The 16592-nt window shown below is 34.8% G+C and overlaps 1 pseudogene; it reads left to right on the top strand.

Annotated features, from left to right (window-relative positions):
- The window catches only part of LOC146884664 (uncharacterized), a 29723-nt pseudogene extending 13340 nt beyond the window's left edge, over positions 1-16383 (top strand).
- The last annotated feature ends 209 nt before the right edge of the window (positions 16384-16592 follow it).

Genomic DNA, 16592 nt, shown 5'->3' on the forward strand with positions numbered 1-16592 from the left:
CTTGTGGACTGCGAAACGTTGGTGGCTCGCAGCAGTGGCTACGTTTTTTGCTGTTCCAACGTGAACTGATGCAGGTTTCTGACAAGATGCGAAGAGGATGGTGGTGGCCGTGACTGGTGTGGATGCGTGAATGGTGCGCGATTTCTGGCATGGTGGAGTGCAACTTATAGTGCTTTGACGGTGAACGGCGGCGGCAAGTGGTGGAGGGTGGTTATGGTTGCTAAAATTAGGGTTAGGGTTTCATGTGTGAAATGGAGGAGATGATGATGTGGCAGTGTTTAATTGGTGCATATGTGTTTGCAAGGATTCATGCCACATGCCAACATATGGTTGGCCTGATTTGAAAGGTGGGGATTGCCACATGGCAGCATCTAGTTGAATGGAGTTTAAGTGGTAGGACCTATTAGAAGGGGGTGTAAATAGACATATTAGGGGGTGCATAATAGGTTTTTGGTGAGACCTATTTAGAAAAAGGGGAGTGTATAAGTAAAAACTAGGAGTGCAAAAGTGATTTTTTCAGAACTTGCTAATTTCAGCCTTATTTAAAGGTGTTCTGTAACTTGAATGAGCTTAATCTTAACTTCGGCTGCATTAACAAACGTTAAAATATCCAAGAAATAATTTATGCAACTAAAAATCACTTTTTAGCACATTTTTATCGCACAAGTTCAAATAGCCTAAATATCAGAATTGTTAATTAAATCACTCTTTAAGCACACAAATTCAATTAAATACTCAGAATTAAACATTGAATAAGGGCAAAAATACGCACTCATCATAACCACACACTTATCTTTTTGCACTCCTGGGCAAAATCGAAGAATTTCAAAACTTAATCTGAGGTATTTTATTTCACATCAACACTGGATCAAAGGAATGAACATCATTGGAGGCAAATCAATACTCTAGAGATCAAATTATCATGTATATACAAACGGAAAGGTTCTATTTTTCACACATGAGTTAATCTTTTGAATTCACAAGACAATCAATTATGAAAGATATCACTCAAGATAAAGTGTATATTTTCTCTCCAAAATTCGCTCAAGTGTTTTGACTTGTGTTTTCACTCAAAATACCCATGTAAGTAAACTATCATAATACTTAACAAGACTCTAATATTTACAAACTTTCAGAAAAATATGCATTCAAAGATCATGAGGACTTTTCACATGTTATAATGGGGCCAAGGCAAAGGTAGGAAAAATTTAGGACTTTTTGAGGGTTTTTAAAATTAAAATATAGAAAGAATAATGGAGCATAATTTCAAAAACAACTCTTTTCCATTTATTGCTCTTTTTGATTAAAGAATCATTTTCTTAAACATTTCTTTCAAAACTCTTTCATCATTTTTTTTCCTTATTGCCATTTTCATTATTTTGTGGGTGAGGTACTCACCCATACACTTTATTCCTCAACCATTCTTGAACACAATCCATTAGCTCCTTCTTTCTTCCTAAGGTAGAATATGGTCTTTTTCTTTTCAAGGTTATGCAATAGGCTTAAAACAAGAAAAATAAGTTTAAAGCTCAAAGGGGCTACCAATGGATTAATATCAAGGTTGGCTTATTTGGCCAAGTAGCTAAAAATAAGAAATGCCTCAGTCATATCAAATCATGCATATTCACCTAAGATGCAAAACAAAAGAGTCAAGATAAACATTTGAGTATAAAAAAACATGCACAAGTCACTCAAGAAAAAATAGGAATGGCACATGGCGGTCCATCCTTTGCATTAAGGCTCAAGACTCACAAGGTCAAATTCTTTCACAAAAGATTTAATAAAGAAATTCTCAAATCAACTCAATTAGTAAATCATAGAAACAATCCACTCATATCAACATGACTTTTATTTTTCCAGAATTATGATCATCCCAATTATTGAATCAAATCCCAAAATCCAATGTCAATATGTTTTATTGAAAGCAGGGAAATATTTTTGGTGGATTTCTTATGAGACATATTGTTTAAAAGTTTCACTTAGTAAAAAGTTAATACTTTAACAATTTTCTCAAAAAGAAATCACAATTTCTTTTTAAATGAAAACAAAAACAAAAAAAATTGAAAAACAGAAAAAAGAAAAATCCTACCTATAGTTTGTCTCCCCACACTTATTTCAAAAAAATTTTCCTTGATGGACTTATTTTGGGGAGGAAACGAAAAATCTTGTGACTATTGGCTCAATCTGGCCATATGTCAAAATTTATTTTCTTTAATTTTATAAAGTACAAGTCAGCTTGTACAATTTTATTAAAGAAAACAAAAACACATATTTTTGAAATTATTTTAAAATTAAAAACAGAAACAAAAAACAAACATGCATGCAATTTAAATTTTTTATCAATAATGGTTTCAAAAGAATTTGAATCTAAGCTTTTTACCTGTTGTAGCCATGTCAACAAAGATAACCACTGAAAACTTATTTGCATAATTCACATCAACAAACTTGATGTGTGGAGTGTGTGGCTTCAACTCAACTTGAGCATCATCAGGTGCATTCAGATGGTTAAGCGGATCATCAGTAATCCTCATAATCTCATCTTCTGAGCAAAAATTTTCACCTGGTGTTGTTGACTCTACTGCTTCATCATTAACCAAGTCAGTTGCAATAATAGATGCTTCAGCTGCATCTTCGAATACTATTAGCTCTTCAACGGCACTTGGTTCCTCCATTGTATTGTTCTCACAACTTTGCTCTTGAAAATGATCATTTGTACTCATATCCTCATCAATAGGTACAACTTTATATCCACATGGAGCATCGTCAACATATCCATCAGTAGATATGTTTGTGTGAGAATCTTTAATTTCTTCATCAGCAACATCTTTAGCAAAATTGATATGTCCATCAGTAGACATATTGCTATGAGCATCATTATATCCATCAGTAGATATATCAATGTGATGTGACTCCGCCATTGGTTTTTCAGACTGACTCTGCAAGCTTTGTGTGGCGGCATTCATCATCTCTTTCTGATATGTCTGATTGATCTTCATCATTTCAATCATCATATTCATCATATCTTCCAAAGTGATCTTTCTCACTGCATCATTCATTGCTGACTCAAATCTTCAGACATTTGTTCAACTTAAGAAGCACATCTTTGATTTCATGACGAAGTTCATTAAAATCTGGATTTTCAGGAAATCTCTGATGGGGTTGAGGGGTGGTATTAATAGTTACAAGTAATTCTATGAAGTTGTTCTTACTTGCATCCCTCAACAAATCAGACAATATTTGCTTATTTTCGTACCACTCTTGCTCAATATTTCTGCATCTTTGTTCAACTCGCAACCTTTCATCCATGGACTCTAATTTCTCTATAGCTTCACCCATTAATATCATAACTTCCATGTAGGATGGTCCATTGGTTGCTTCAACTTGCTGTGGTGGTACATATTGTTGCTGAAAACTATTTGGAACATATGGTTGCTGAGGTGGACACTCAGAATGTGGTTGTTGCCCATATCCCAAAAAAGATGATCTAGGATATAGATCATTAAATTGTCGTAAAGTTAACCCACTTATATCAGGTGTAGAAGTAGGTGTGACAATTTGTTGCTGAAAATCACGTGGTTGCTGTGGATAGCAATTGTAATCCATTTGAAAACTACAATGTTGATTACTTTCGTATGAAAAATTATTTTGCATTTTTGAAAGAGGATTTCTGAAAAGAAATAAGTTGCAAGCTTGTTGAGTAGATGATGAAGGATTATCTTGTTCATTTTTAAGATTATTGAATATGGTGTGACTTGATTAAGAAAGCAAAGCGAAATCCCCACTGGACATTAAGATAGCAAGCTATCTAGATGTGAAGGTTCCTTTCATAAAGCTCAAGAGCAGAAGATGATGGATTGATTCAAAACAAAAAGGAAATGGAAAGCACGTAAACCATAGAAAACCAAGAACAATTAAAGGAAGAAGAAAACATAAAATGGAAAGGAAAGAAATGGTAAAAATGTGAGAAGCACGCCACTACAAGGCTAGGCTAGAAGCCATGACAACCTTGAAGTTGAGTGGATGTGTGCCGCCACTTACTATGCAAGATAAGGCTTAAAAGTATTCACTCCCAAGGGAGGAAACTCTCACAAATGGTTGAGACACAAAAGTGTTTTTACTTCAAAATGTTCAACCCTTTTACATGTCTAGGAGCACCCCTTATATAGAAGAGTTTAGGGGCCTATAAGCAAATAAAAGATACCTAAGGATGTCTCTACAAAAACCTAACCCTAGCTTCTAGAAACTAGGTCAAATAAGGTTACAAAAATAAGAGACAAAAGAGCCAACTATGATGTGTGCAAGGCTAGTTTCGTTCTAGCACAAAAGGAGACAAATAATGTGTCTCATATGTCTCCAAAAAGTGGCCAAAGTGTGCTAAAAACAAAGGAGACCAAAGGTACATAGGTACACTTGTTTTATGCCTTTTACGTTATGCTTTATGCCTTTTGCTTTACTCTCTCCTCCACATCATTTATGCTCCCCAATCACCATGCGCCACCTAGCATTTCTTTCTTACTCCTAATTAACCTATAAAGCAAATAAACATAGATTAACATGTTGGCTTAAGTCAAGTCAACTATAGTCAACAAGTCAAACCTAGTCAAAGGTCAACAAGTCAACTAAAGTTGATTCAACTAAGTCAACTTAGGGAATCAAAAATAGAAAACACAAATGAAAGGGATGAAAGATTAGTGAACTTCTTTTCTAAACATGCTTAGTCTTCTTAAGCATTTGCCTCCATCCTTGGTTGGGGTCAATCCTTCATCATCCACCCCTCCTTGGAGAGAATTTGACCACAAATTCTTTAAGCCTTTGTAGATGGAGCTTGACTTGATTTGGGGGAGGATTTGTGCCTCCCTTTTGTGAGCTCTTGTTCCATCCTTTCTAAGGGTATTACCCCTAGCTTTGGTTAGGCCATCTTTATTTTCTAGACTATTCTTCCTCTCTTGCTTGTGCTTTGGGCCTTCCTTTTTGGCTTGGGAAGAGAAGGAAGGGTGATGTACATCTTGCTTTGGAAGATTTTTTTTTGTAGGCAAGTAACACCTTGGTGAAAGCTTGCCCCTTTTCTTTTTCTTCTTTATCTTTTCTTATTATATTTCTATCCTTATTAACTTCTTGAGGTGATAGAGGTAGTAAAATGGTCTTTTTCCCATTTATGAAGAAGAAAATGTATTAGTTGGTATGGCCATCATGTAAAGTTTGTTTATCAAATTGCCATGGCCTACCTAGTAAGATATGTGTGACTTCCATGGGAACAACATCACATAGCACCTCATCTTTGTAGCTTCCTATAGAGAAGTTAATTAGGACTTGTTTATTGACATATTTTTCTCCCTTTTTACTTATGCAAGCAAGCTTGTAGGGCTTAGCATGAGGAATGGTCTCTAAGCAAAGCTTTTCCACTAACCTTGTGCTAGCTACATTGGTACTACTTCCTCCATCAATAATTAGAGAGCAAACCCATTTGTTAATTTTGCATCTAGATTGAAAAATGTTTTCTCTTTGAGTTGGCTCAAGCTCACTTTGATCTTGACCTATCATGCGCCTTAATAACATAGGGTCTTTCTAAAAAATTTTAGTTTTACTAGAGGAAGAAGATTCTTTTGAAAGAGAATGGGGAGATGAGTGTTCACTTTCAACATCATTACTCTTCTTTAAGATCATGGTCCTTTTGGTTGGGCAATTTAAAGCAATGTGATTATAACCCAAACATTTAAAACATTTAATGGAACTTGATCTTTGAGAAGTGGAATGGTGAATGTGATCACTTGGTGACTTACTTTTACATGGTGGTTCTTGATGAGAGTTAGAAGGGAACTTATCATGTTTCTTTTTATCCTTTCCCTTCCATGAGTGACTAAAGTAGTGGTTGGGTGAGTAACTCTTCCTTGCCCTTCTTTTTCTTTTCCATTGAATTTCAATCCCAAGGGCAAGTGTGAAAACATTTTCAAGAGTGGAGTACTCATACAACTCTACTTGGTCTTGTATGTCTCTCCTAAGACCACTCACAAATCTTTTTATTTTCTCTTTGTTAGTTTCTTTTATTTCAACCCTACGCATTTGAGACTCTAATTCTTTAAAGTACTCACTCACACTCATAGAACCTTGGTGAAGCCTTTGGAGCTTCAAAAGAAGTTCCTTCCTATTGTAGGGAGGAACAAATCTAGCGCGCATAAGAGATTTCATGTCCATCGAAAAAGCCGCGGGTGGCCCTTGGTCATAATTCTTACAAACTTTATGCCACCAAGTATTAGCATACTCCAAAAATCCTAAAACTACTAGATCAACTTGTGCTTGATCCTTTACATGATTTTCATTGAAAATTTGATCAACTTTAGCTTCCCAATCAAGGAAGATTTTGGGATCACTTCCACCATAGAACTTAGGAATCTTTAGAGTTTGCTTCTCTTGTGATGGGTTGCGCCTAGAATGCCCTCTTTTCCTAGGCTCTCTTTCTTTCTCCCTAGCTTCAAGCCTTTGAATGTGCTCTTGGATTCTTAGGTCACTTTGCTCCTTGTCTTTTCTCAATTTTTCAAAGGCCTCCTTCCTAGACAACTCCAAATCCCGAAGCAATCTCATCAATGTATTGTTTTTGTTTGGTGTAGGTGCATTTGATGAACTTGCCATAATTCCTACAACAAAAACACTCAAATCGGAGACAAAATAAATGGATTAGAGGTTAGACAACATGAAAACCGAGACCAAATCCAACCCAAAATGTAACCCAAGTGTTTAGATCACTCTCCCAAAGTAACAAGGCAAGGCTAGCACTCAAAATCCACCAAAGGAGTGAAGCAAACACTTTTCAAAACTTGTTCAAAACCTTTCAAATGCAATACAAGTGATTTGGCCACAACATCCCAAGAGTTTCAAGAAAAGAAAACTACTAAGACACAACAAAGAACACCTAGTGACAAGCAAGAAAAGCACAAAAAACAAGAAAGTTTAACTTTTAAGGAAATTTTGTTTTAAAGACAAAACTTGAACAAGACTAAAGCAATGAAAAACACTTTTAAAGACTCTATGGAAAGCATTTGAACAAGCCAAGATTATACCTCAAATTATGCATACACCAAGAAAGATCATAACCAAGTTAAAGCATGGAACTAATTTGCCAATATCACCCAAAATCCAAGTATAAAATTTGGTAGCATAACACCTAGTAAAATTGGCCAAATGGATTCACCAAGCAACACATTAGCTCTCGGCCAAACTGTTTTTGGTCATGAAAATAATTTTTCTTTTCAAAACTAGGTACTTAAGATGATGAGAAGGATATTTTAGGGTGTCTTGAACACTTAGTTCCTTAAAAATTAGGTCAAAATCAATTTCAAGGAGCATGCTACAACAAAAGGCATAGATCTCATGCAATAGCTCAAATACTTAGAAACCAGAATAAGAAAACGCAAAGAAGCATACGACATATGACTCAAGCAAAATTAGACACATTTAAAGACTCAACATGATATACACAAAGACACAAACATGTAGCTATCATGCATTTAAACTCATGGATTTGAGGCTCAAAGACTAAGCATCCAAAGACATGTTATCCAACCACATTTAGGAGTAAGAAGAGTAACAAAAACAGTAGCAAAAACTGCCCAACATAACCTGAAAAACGTTGATTCGCGGTGATCTCGGCAGCTCTGACCTTTGCTAACTATTTCAATCATAACTCTCTCCACAAAACTCCAAATGCATTGGTTCTTTTTTTGTTAGAAACTAGACTAACAGAGCTTTCTTTTGACATACAGAACGTAATTTTTGGATCACTGAGAAGGTGCATTTTAATATTTTAAAATGGTGAACAGTTTCTGCCAGCATTGTTTTTGTATGCAATGGAAGTGGATTTGAACCATACAAAGATAGCTACAACAAGACAAGGTTAGCACTTGAAAAACACCATATTCAAGATAACCTAGGCTCTAGATACCAAATGATGAAGGATTATCTTGTTCCTCTTTAAGATTATTGAATATGGTGTGAGTTGATTAAGAAAGCTAAGCGAAATTCCCAGTGGACATTAAGATAGCAAGCTATCTAGATGTGAAGGTTCCTTTCGCAAAGCTCAGGAGAAAAAGATGATGGATTGATTCAAAACAAAAAGGAAATGGAAAGCACATAAACCATAGAAAACCAAGAACAATTAAAGGAATAAGAAAACATAAAATGGAAAGGAAAGAAATGGTAAAAATGTGAGAAGCACGCCATTACAAGGCTAGGCTAGAAGCCATGACAACCTTGAAGATGAGTGGATGTGTGCCGCCACTTGCTATGCAAGATAAGGCTTAAAAGTATTCACTTCCAAGGGAGGAAACTCTCACAAATGGTTGAGACACAAAAGTGTTTTTACTTCAAAATGTTCATCCCTTTTACATGTCTAGGAGCACCCCTTATATAGAAGAGTTTAGGGGCCTATAAGCAAATAAAAGATACCTAAGGATGTCTCTACAAAAACCTAACCATAGCTTCTAGAAACTAGGTCAAATAAGGTTACAAAAATGAGAGACAAAAGAGCCAACTATGATGTGTGCAAGGCTAATTTCGTTCTAGCACAAAAGGAGACAAAGAATGTGTCCCATATGTCTCCAAAAAGTGGCCAAAGTGTGCTAAAAACAAAGGAGACCAAAGGTACATAGGTACACTTGTTTTATGCCTTTTACTTTATGCTTTATGCCTTTGCTTTACTCTCTCCTCCACATCATTTATGCTCCCTAATCACCATGCGCCACCTAGCATTGCTTTCTTACTCCTAATTAACCTACAAAGCAAATAAACATAGATTAGCATGTTGGCTTAAGTCAAGTCAACTATAGTCAACAAGTCAAACCTAGTCAAAGGTCAACAAGTCAACTAAAGTTGATTCAACTAAGTCAACTTAGGGAATCAAAAATAGAAAACACAAATGAAAGGGATGAAGGATTAGTGAACTTCCTTTCTAAACATGCTTAGTCTTCTTAAGCATTTGCCTCCATCCTTGATTGAGGTCAATCCTTCATTAGTAGACTTCTAGGAAAGAGAGGTGCGTCTCAATGGACAACCTAAGTACTTTGTCTTTCCTTAGCCAAAGTGTTTCCAACCTAGTTTCACAAATTTCCCAACAAAATTCCTCAAACAAAAAATATGCTTAAAAAAAATAACTAAATAAAATAAAATAAAATAATTAAAGAAAATTAAAAAAATGTTAGGAAAAAAATGAGAAAAAAATGTTAGTGATAAAAAAAAATAAATAATAATAAAAAATAAAAAATAAAATGAAAAGAATAAAAATAAGAACTAAAATGATAAAAATTCTAACCATGTTCCCCAACAACGACACCAAATTTGATAACGTTGTCGTTGACGCGATCAAATTAATAATACTAAACTATAGCAACGTTAGTATTGCTAAGATAGTAGTCAACAAAATAGATAAGGTAATGTAACCCAAAGTTGTCTCCCAACGAACACGGAATTGATTTTTAACAAATTAGTTCTTATAAAATCTATACAAAAGAGTTAGTCTAATAAAATAATAAAATATAAGAGAATTAAGATAAACAAGAAAGAAATAGAAAAGATAAAAAGAGTTAAAAACAATTGTAAAGAAAATAGATTGATTCCATTACTTTTTCAAAATAGATTCATCATTGGTTATCTAAAGATTATTGCTCAATTAATTACTGTTGTAGATTTACAAATTAATCAATGTAAAGTCTCAATTAATTTGTTTGCGTTCTCACTTTTAACCAAAGTACAATCTCAATTAAAAGTGAGAACTTTTAGATTATCCACAATAAATTCAACCAAAGTACAGTCTCAATCAAATTTTACTATGCCTAATCATGTCTATTCTTTTATCTCCTCACCAAATAAAAAGCTTAATTAATCAAAGTAAAGTCTCAATTAATTGTAGTTAGAGTAAATACCTTTAACCAAAGCAAACTCTCAATTATTGGTAAAAACTCATTTAATCATATGAAAGTTTCTAAATAAAATTAAAGTAAAGTCTCAAGTAGATTTAAAAACCCTTGAACTGATATGATCAACATGCGTATAGATTTAAAATCATTACTTTTTATGTGATTTAAAGATAAAAGACATAGATGAAATAAAACCTCAACAATAATAAAAAAACAAAGAAATTAATTGATCTAACCTCATAATCCAATTAAGAAATTACAATGGAATCAACCCAAGAAGTTTAGAACTCCATGAATGCAAAATAAAAATAGAACAATGGAGAGAGAGAAAGGAAACGAAATTAGGCCCCCCTAATGGTCCAAAAACTCTGAAGTCCTGAGCTTCCTCTCTTCTGCTTCTCCCTTTGTCTCTTTATATAGGATTTGGGCTGGGCTTTTCGGTTGCTAAAACCTCTCAAATATCTTTTAAAATAAAGATAAAGATAAATATTCAAAGATATTTGGAGAGATCTAGACTATTTAACAAATATAGTTTGGTTAATAATTTATGATATAATTAAATAAATAAATTATTTAGAGATATCTGATAAATTATTAACAAATAATGTTTGCATTAATTTTCTCAATAAGCCATTTTTAATCTTGTAGTCCAAATTTGCAGAGACATCCAAAAATATCAATATTTGCAGTTAAACCTCTCTCATTTGATCAGTCTTTGACCAGATTTAAACATTTAACCAGAGTTGACTGTTTGACCAGCTTTAACCAGTTTGACTGTGCAATAGCAGACTTACACGTGGTAGAGTGCACTTTCTTTCTCCAAAATTAGGGTTTCCGCCTCCTTTAGGTTTTTACTACGTTTCAAGGTTTCCATCTCCATCGTGGATTGCGGTTGACGGTGGTGCTCGTCCATGGTCATGCAATGGCTGTCGACATTGCTGTTTGCATTGCAGGTTCGCTCTAGTGGACTGCAAAACATTGGTGGCTCGTAGCAGTGGCTGCATTTTTCGCTGTTCCAACGTGAACTGATGCAGGTTTCCAACAAGATGCAATGAGGATGGTGGTGGTCGTGACTGGTGTGGATGCGTGAATGGTGCACGATTTTCGGCATGGTGGAGCGCAACTCACGGTGATTTGACAGTGAACGGCGGTGGCTGCCGTGGAGGGTGGTAATGGTGGCTGAAATTAGGGTTAGGGTTTCATGTGTGAAATGGAGGAGATGATTACGTGGCAGTGTTTAATTGGTGTATATGTGTTTGCAGGGATTAATGCCACATGTCAATATATGGTTAGCCTGATTTGAAAGGTGGGGATTGCCACATGGCAACATCTGGTTGAATGGAGTTTAAGTGGTAGGACCTATTAGAAGGGGGTGTATATAGACATATTAGAGGGTGCATAATAGGTTTTTGGTGAGACCTATTTAGAAAGAGGGGAGTGTATAAGTAAAAACTGGGGTGCTGAAGTGATTTTTCCAGAACTTGCTAATTATTTTCCCACCTTCAATGAGCTTAATCTTCACTTCAGCTACATTAACAAACGTTAAAATATGCAAGAAATAATTTATGCAACTGAAAATCACTTTTTAGCACGTTTTTGTCGCACAAGTTCAAATAGCCTAATTATCAGAATTGTTAATTAAATCACTCCTTAAGCACACAAATTCAATTAAATACTCAGAATTAAACATTGAATGAGGGCAAAAATACGCACTCATCATTGTGATACATACACTTCTTCATTTAGGAAACCATTCAAGAATGCACTTTTCACATCCATTTGATGCAATTTAAAGTTCACACGCAAGCATATGCTAAGAGTAATCTCACAGCTTTTAGCCTAGCTACAGGTGCATAAGTTTCATCAAAATCAATACCTTCTTCTTGATTATAACCTTTAGCAACTAGTCTAGCTTTGTTTCTTACAATATTACCATCTTCATCCATTTTGTTTCTAAAAACCCATTTGGTTCCAATTATATTCATATCATTAGTTTTAGGCACTAGAAACCAAACATCATTTCTTGTGAATTGATTGAGTTCATCTTGCATACCCACAATCCAATTACTATCATTCAAAGCATCATTCACATTCTTAGGTTCTATTTGAGATACAAATGCAACATGTTCACAAAATACAATCCTACGTCTAGTAGATACTCCCTGTTTGATATCACCTATGATGTTGTCCTTTGATTTTCAAATCAATCGGTTGATTTCTCTTGACTTAAGTGAAATCAGTCGATTAAAAATAAATCAACTGATTGAATTTGTTGCAGTTTAAGACTACTACAACCAACCTTTTAATCTATTAAAAATCCATTCAACAGATTAAAAGAGACATTTTAACATGTTGAAAAACCATTCAACGGATTAAAAAAACATAAAGACCAAACTACATCTAATTAATGTTATAAGGTCTACAACATGAATTATAAACTACAAATACACTTTCTAATTGATGTAACTACATGGAGAGCACACGTTCCAGCCTTTATCACCATGGATATCATCAAATCTCCTTTCCTTCATCAATGTAGGCTTCATTCCAATGGTAATGGCTTCAATATAGTTCAAAAGAGCTTCATTCAATCTTCATCAAATCTACAAGAAGCAAACCACCTTGACTTCTCATGCCAACAGTAACTTGAGCAGTAAACATAGTTCATGGCCTATTCTATTAGTGATTTACAATTTACCTCCTTGGTTGTGCATGGAACGCAAATATGTTATGTTATCCTTGATGATCCTGGGTCCAAGACAACTAGGAAACAACATTGATATTTATTTAACCCCATGAGTTGAAGATTTGAAGATGTTATGGGAGAAGGGTGTTGATATGTTTGATGACTACACTAGTGATTCATTCAAGTTGCATGCCATGTTATTTTGTATAATCAACGACTTTCTAACATATGGTAATTTAAGTGGATATAGAATTAAGGGTCACAAAGCATGCCCTATATGTGAAGAAGGCACATGTCACCATCAACTACAACATGGAAGGAAAACAATATATCTTGGACATTGGAGATTTCTTAGTACAAACCATCCATATCATAAATTGAAGAAAGCATTTAATGGGTGTCAAGAAAATGAATTAGCTCCAATGGTTTTAAGTGGGTCACAAGTATATGAGGGTGTGAAAGACATTGGGGATATGTTTGGAAAGATAAAAAATAAAGGCACTTCAAACAACATATGGAAGAAAAGGTCAATTTTCTTTGATCTCCCATATTGGAGGGTGCTTGATGTGAGACATTGTATAGATGTTATGCATGTAGAGAAAAATGTGTGTGATAGTATTATCGGAACACTCCTCAATATTCAAGGCAAGACGAAAGATGGTCTAAATGCTCATTTGGACTTAATTGAAATGGGTATAAGGAACAATTAGCTCCACAATCACATGGTAAGCGAACATACCTGCCTTCAGCATGCCACACATTGTCTAAACAAGAGAAGAGAAGTTTTAGTGAGATTTTACAAGGTGTGAAAGTTCCACTAGGTTACTCTTCCAATTTTAAAAGACTTGTATCCATGAAAGATCTAAAATTACTTGGGTTAAAATCTCATGATTGCCATGTATTGATGCAACAACTTCTACCAGTGGCTATTCGAGGCATATTGCCTAAAAATGTTAGATATACCTTAACAAGATTGTGCTTCTTTTTTAATGCAATATGTAGTAAGGTTATCGATATTGAGATTTCTAACAAATGGTAATTTAAGTGGATATAGAATTAAGGGTCACAAAGCATGCCCTATATGTGAAGAAGGCACATGTCACCATCAACTACAACATGGAAGGAAAACAATATATCTTGGACATTGGAGATTTCTTAGTACAAACCATCCATATCATAAATTGAAGAAAGCATTTAATGGGTGTCAAGAAAATGAATTAGCTCCAATGGTTTTAAGTGGGTCACAAGTATATGAGGGTGTGAAAGACATTGGGGATATGTTTGGAAAGATAAAAAATAAAGGCACTTCAAACAACATATGGAAGAAAAGGTCAATTTTCTTTGATCTCCCATATTGGAGGGTGCTTGATGTGAGACATTGTATAGATGTTATGCATGTAGAGAAAAATGTGTGTGATAGTATTATCGGAACACTCCTCAATATTCAAGGCAAGACGAAAGATGGTCTAAATGCTCATTTGGACTTAATTGAAATGGGTATAAGGAACAATTAGCTCCACAATCACATGGTAAGCGAACATACCTGCCTTCAGCATGCCACACATTGTCTAAACAAGAGAAGAGAAGTTTTAGTGAGATTTTACAAGGTGTGAAAGTTCCACTAGGTTACTCTTCCAATTTTAAAAGACTTGTATCCATGAAAGATCTAAAATTACTTGGGTTAAAATCTCATGATTGCCATGTATTGATGCAACAACTTCTACCAGTGGCTATTCGAGGCATATTGCCTAAAAATGTTAGATATACCTTAACAAGATTGTGCTTCTTTTTTAATGCAATATGTAGTAAGGTTATCGATATTGAGATTTCTAACATATGGTAATTTAAGTGGATATAGAATTAAGGGTCACAAAGCATGCCCTATATGTGAAGAAGGCACATGTCACCATCAACTACAACATGGAAGGAAAACAATATATCTTGGACATTGGAGATTTCTTAGTACAAACCATCCATATCATAAATTGAAGAAAGCATTTAATGGGTGTCAAGAAAATGAATTAGCTCCAATGGTTTTAAGTGGGTCACAAGTATATGAGGGTGTGAAAGACATTGGGGATATGTTTGGAAAGATAAAAAATAAAGGCACTTCAAACAACATATAGAAGAAAAGGTCAATTTTCTTTGATCTCCCATATTGGAGGGTGCTTGATGTGAGACATTGTATAGATGTTATGCATGTAGAGAAAAATGTGTGTGATAGTATTATCGGAACACTCCTCAATATTCAAGGCAAGACGAAAGATGGTCTAAATGCTCATTTGGACTTAATTGAAATGGGCATAAGGAACAATTAGCTCCACAATCACATGGTAAGCGAACATACCTGCCTTCAGCATGCCACACATTGTCTAAACAAGAGAAGAGAAGTTTTAGTGAGATTTTACAAGGTGTGAAAGTTCCACTAGGTTACTCTTCCAATTTTAAAAGACTTGTATCCATGAAAGATCTAAAATTACTTGGGTTAAAATCTCATGATTGCCATGTATTGATGCAACAACTTCTACCAGTGGCTATTCGAGGCATATTGCCTAAAAATGTTAGATATACCTTAACAAGATTGTGCTTCTTTTTTAATGCAATATGTAGTAAGGTTATCGATATTGAGAAGTTGGATCAGTTAGAAAATGAGGTTGTACTCATATTGTGTCAGTTGGACATGTACTTTCCTCCATCATTCTTTAATATTATGGTCCATCTGATTATTCATTTAGTCTGAGAAGTTAGAATTTGTGGCTAGTATTCTTACGATGGATGTACCCTATTGAGCGATACATGAAGATATTGAATTGGTATGTAAAGAACCAATACCGTCCAAAAGCATCAATTGTTGAAAGATATATTGCAGAGGAAGTTATTGAGTTCTGTACAGATTACTTATCACAAGTTGAAGCTATAGGGGTACCGAAGTCTCGTTACCATGGAAGAGGTGTTGGTAAGGGTACTCGAAGTGCAAAAGTTATAACTCTGAGTAGAGATGAAGTTCTCCAAGCACATTTATATATATTGAATAACACTAAAGAAGTCATCCCCTATTTAAGTGCTCATAAAGATATTGTGAAGAGAAATAATCCACAAATGTCTCAAAAGTGGGTCATTAATGAGCACAACAAAACTTTTTTGAAGTGGTTCAAACAACAGGTTCAAAATGACAATACAACTTCTGATACATTAAATTGGCTAGCAAGTGAGCCAAACTATGATGTCTTATGCTGGAGTGGGTATGATATAAACAATTATACATTTCATACAAAAGACGAAGATGAAAAATGCACCACACAGAATAGTGGAGTAATGGTTGTAGCTGAATCAATGCATTTCTCAAGTTCAAAGGATAAATATCCGATTATGGCCTCAATGTGCTACTTTGGTGTAATTGAAGATATTTGGGTAATAGATTACACAAGTTTCAGAGTACCTATTTTTAAATGTAAGTGGGTTGATGGTAATACTGGCGTGAAGACTGATGATCTAGGTTTTACCTTGGTTGACCTAGAAAAGGAAGGTTATACTAAAGAGCCATTCATCATGGCATCCCAAGCAAAACAAGTGTTTTATGTCACTAATCCCGCTAACAAAAGATGGTCAGTGGATCTCAAGGGCAAAACCATACATTATACTGATTACAATGATGAATTGATACTTGATATTAGCGAAACTCCATCCTTCTCATCAAATATGTCGACCTTGAATGTCAACAATGAAGTAGATGATGTTCATGCCGTACGTGGTGACCACAACGAAGGGTTGTGGGAGAGCGTTCTAACTTGACCCATTTATTTATGTGCTCATAAACTTGTGTGTGGCTTTTCTTCACCCTCTTCATCTTTCTTAGTTAAAGTTCATTGGTACATTTTATCCCTTCTTGTTCATTATTTTAAAAACTATGATTCATGTGGTTCACTTCATCTTTATTTCTTTTATATTCTTCATGGGTAGGTTCGAAGTTTTGATCTGAAGCCATTACAAACAAGATAAAC

The sequence above is a fragment of the Vigna unguiculata genome, chromosome 7 (assembly GCF_037176805.1).
Source record: "Vigna unguiculata cultivar grain cowpea cultivar isolate G323 ecotype 2 chromosome 7, ASM3717680v1, whole genome shotgun sequence".
NCBI lineage: Eukaryota > Viridiplantae > Streptophyta > Magnoliopsida > Fabales > Fabaceae > Vigna > Vigna unguiculata.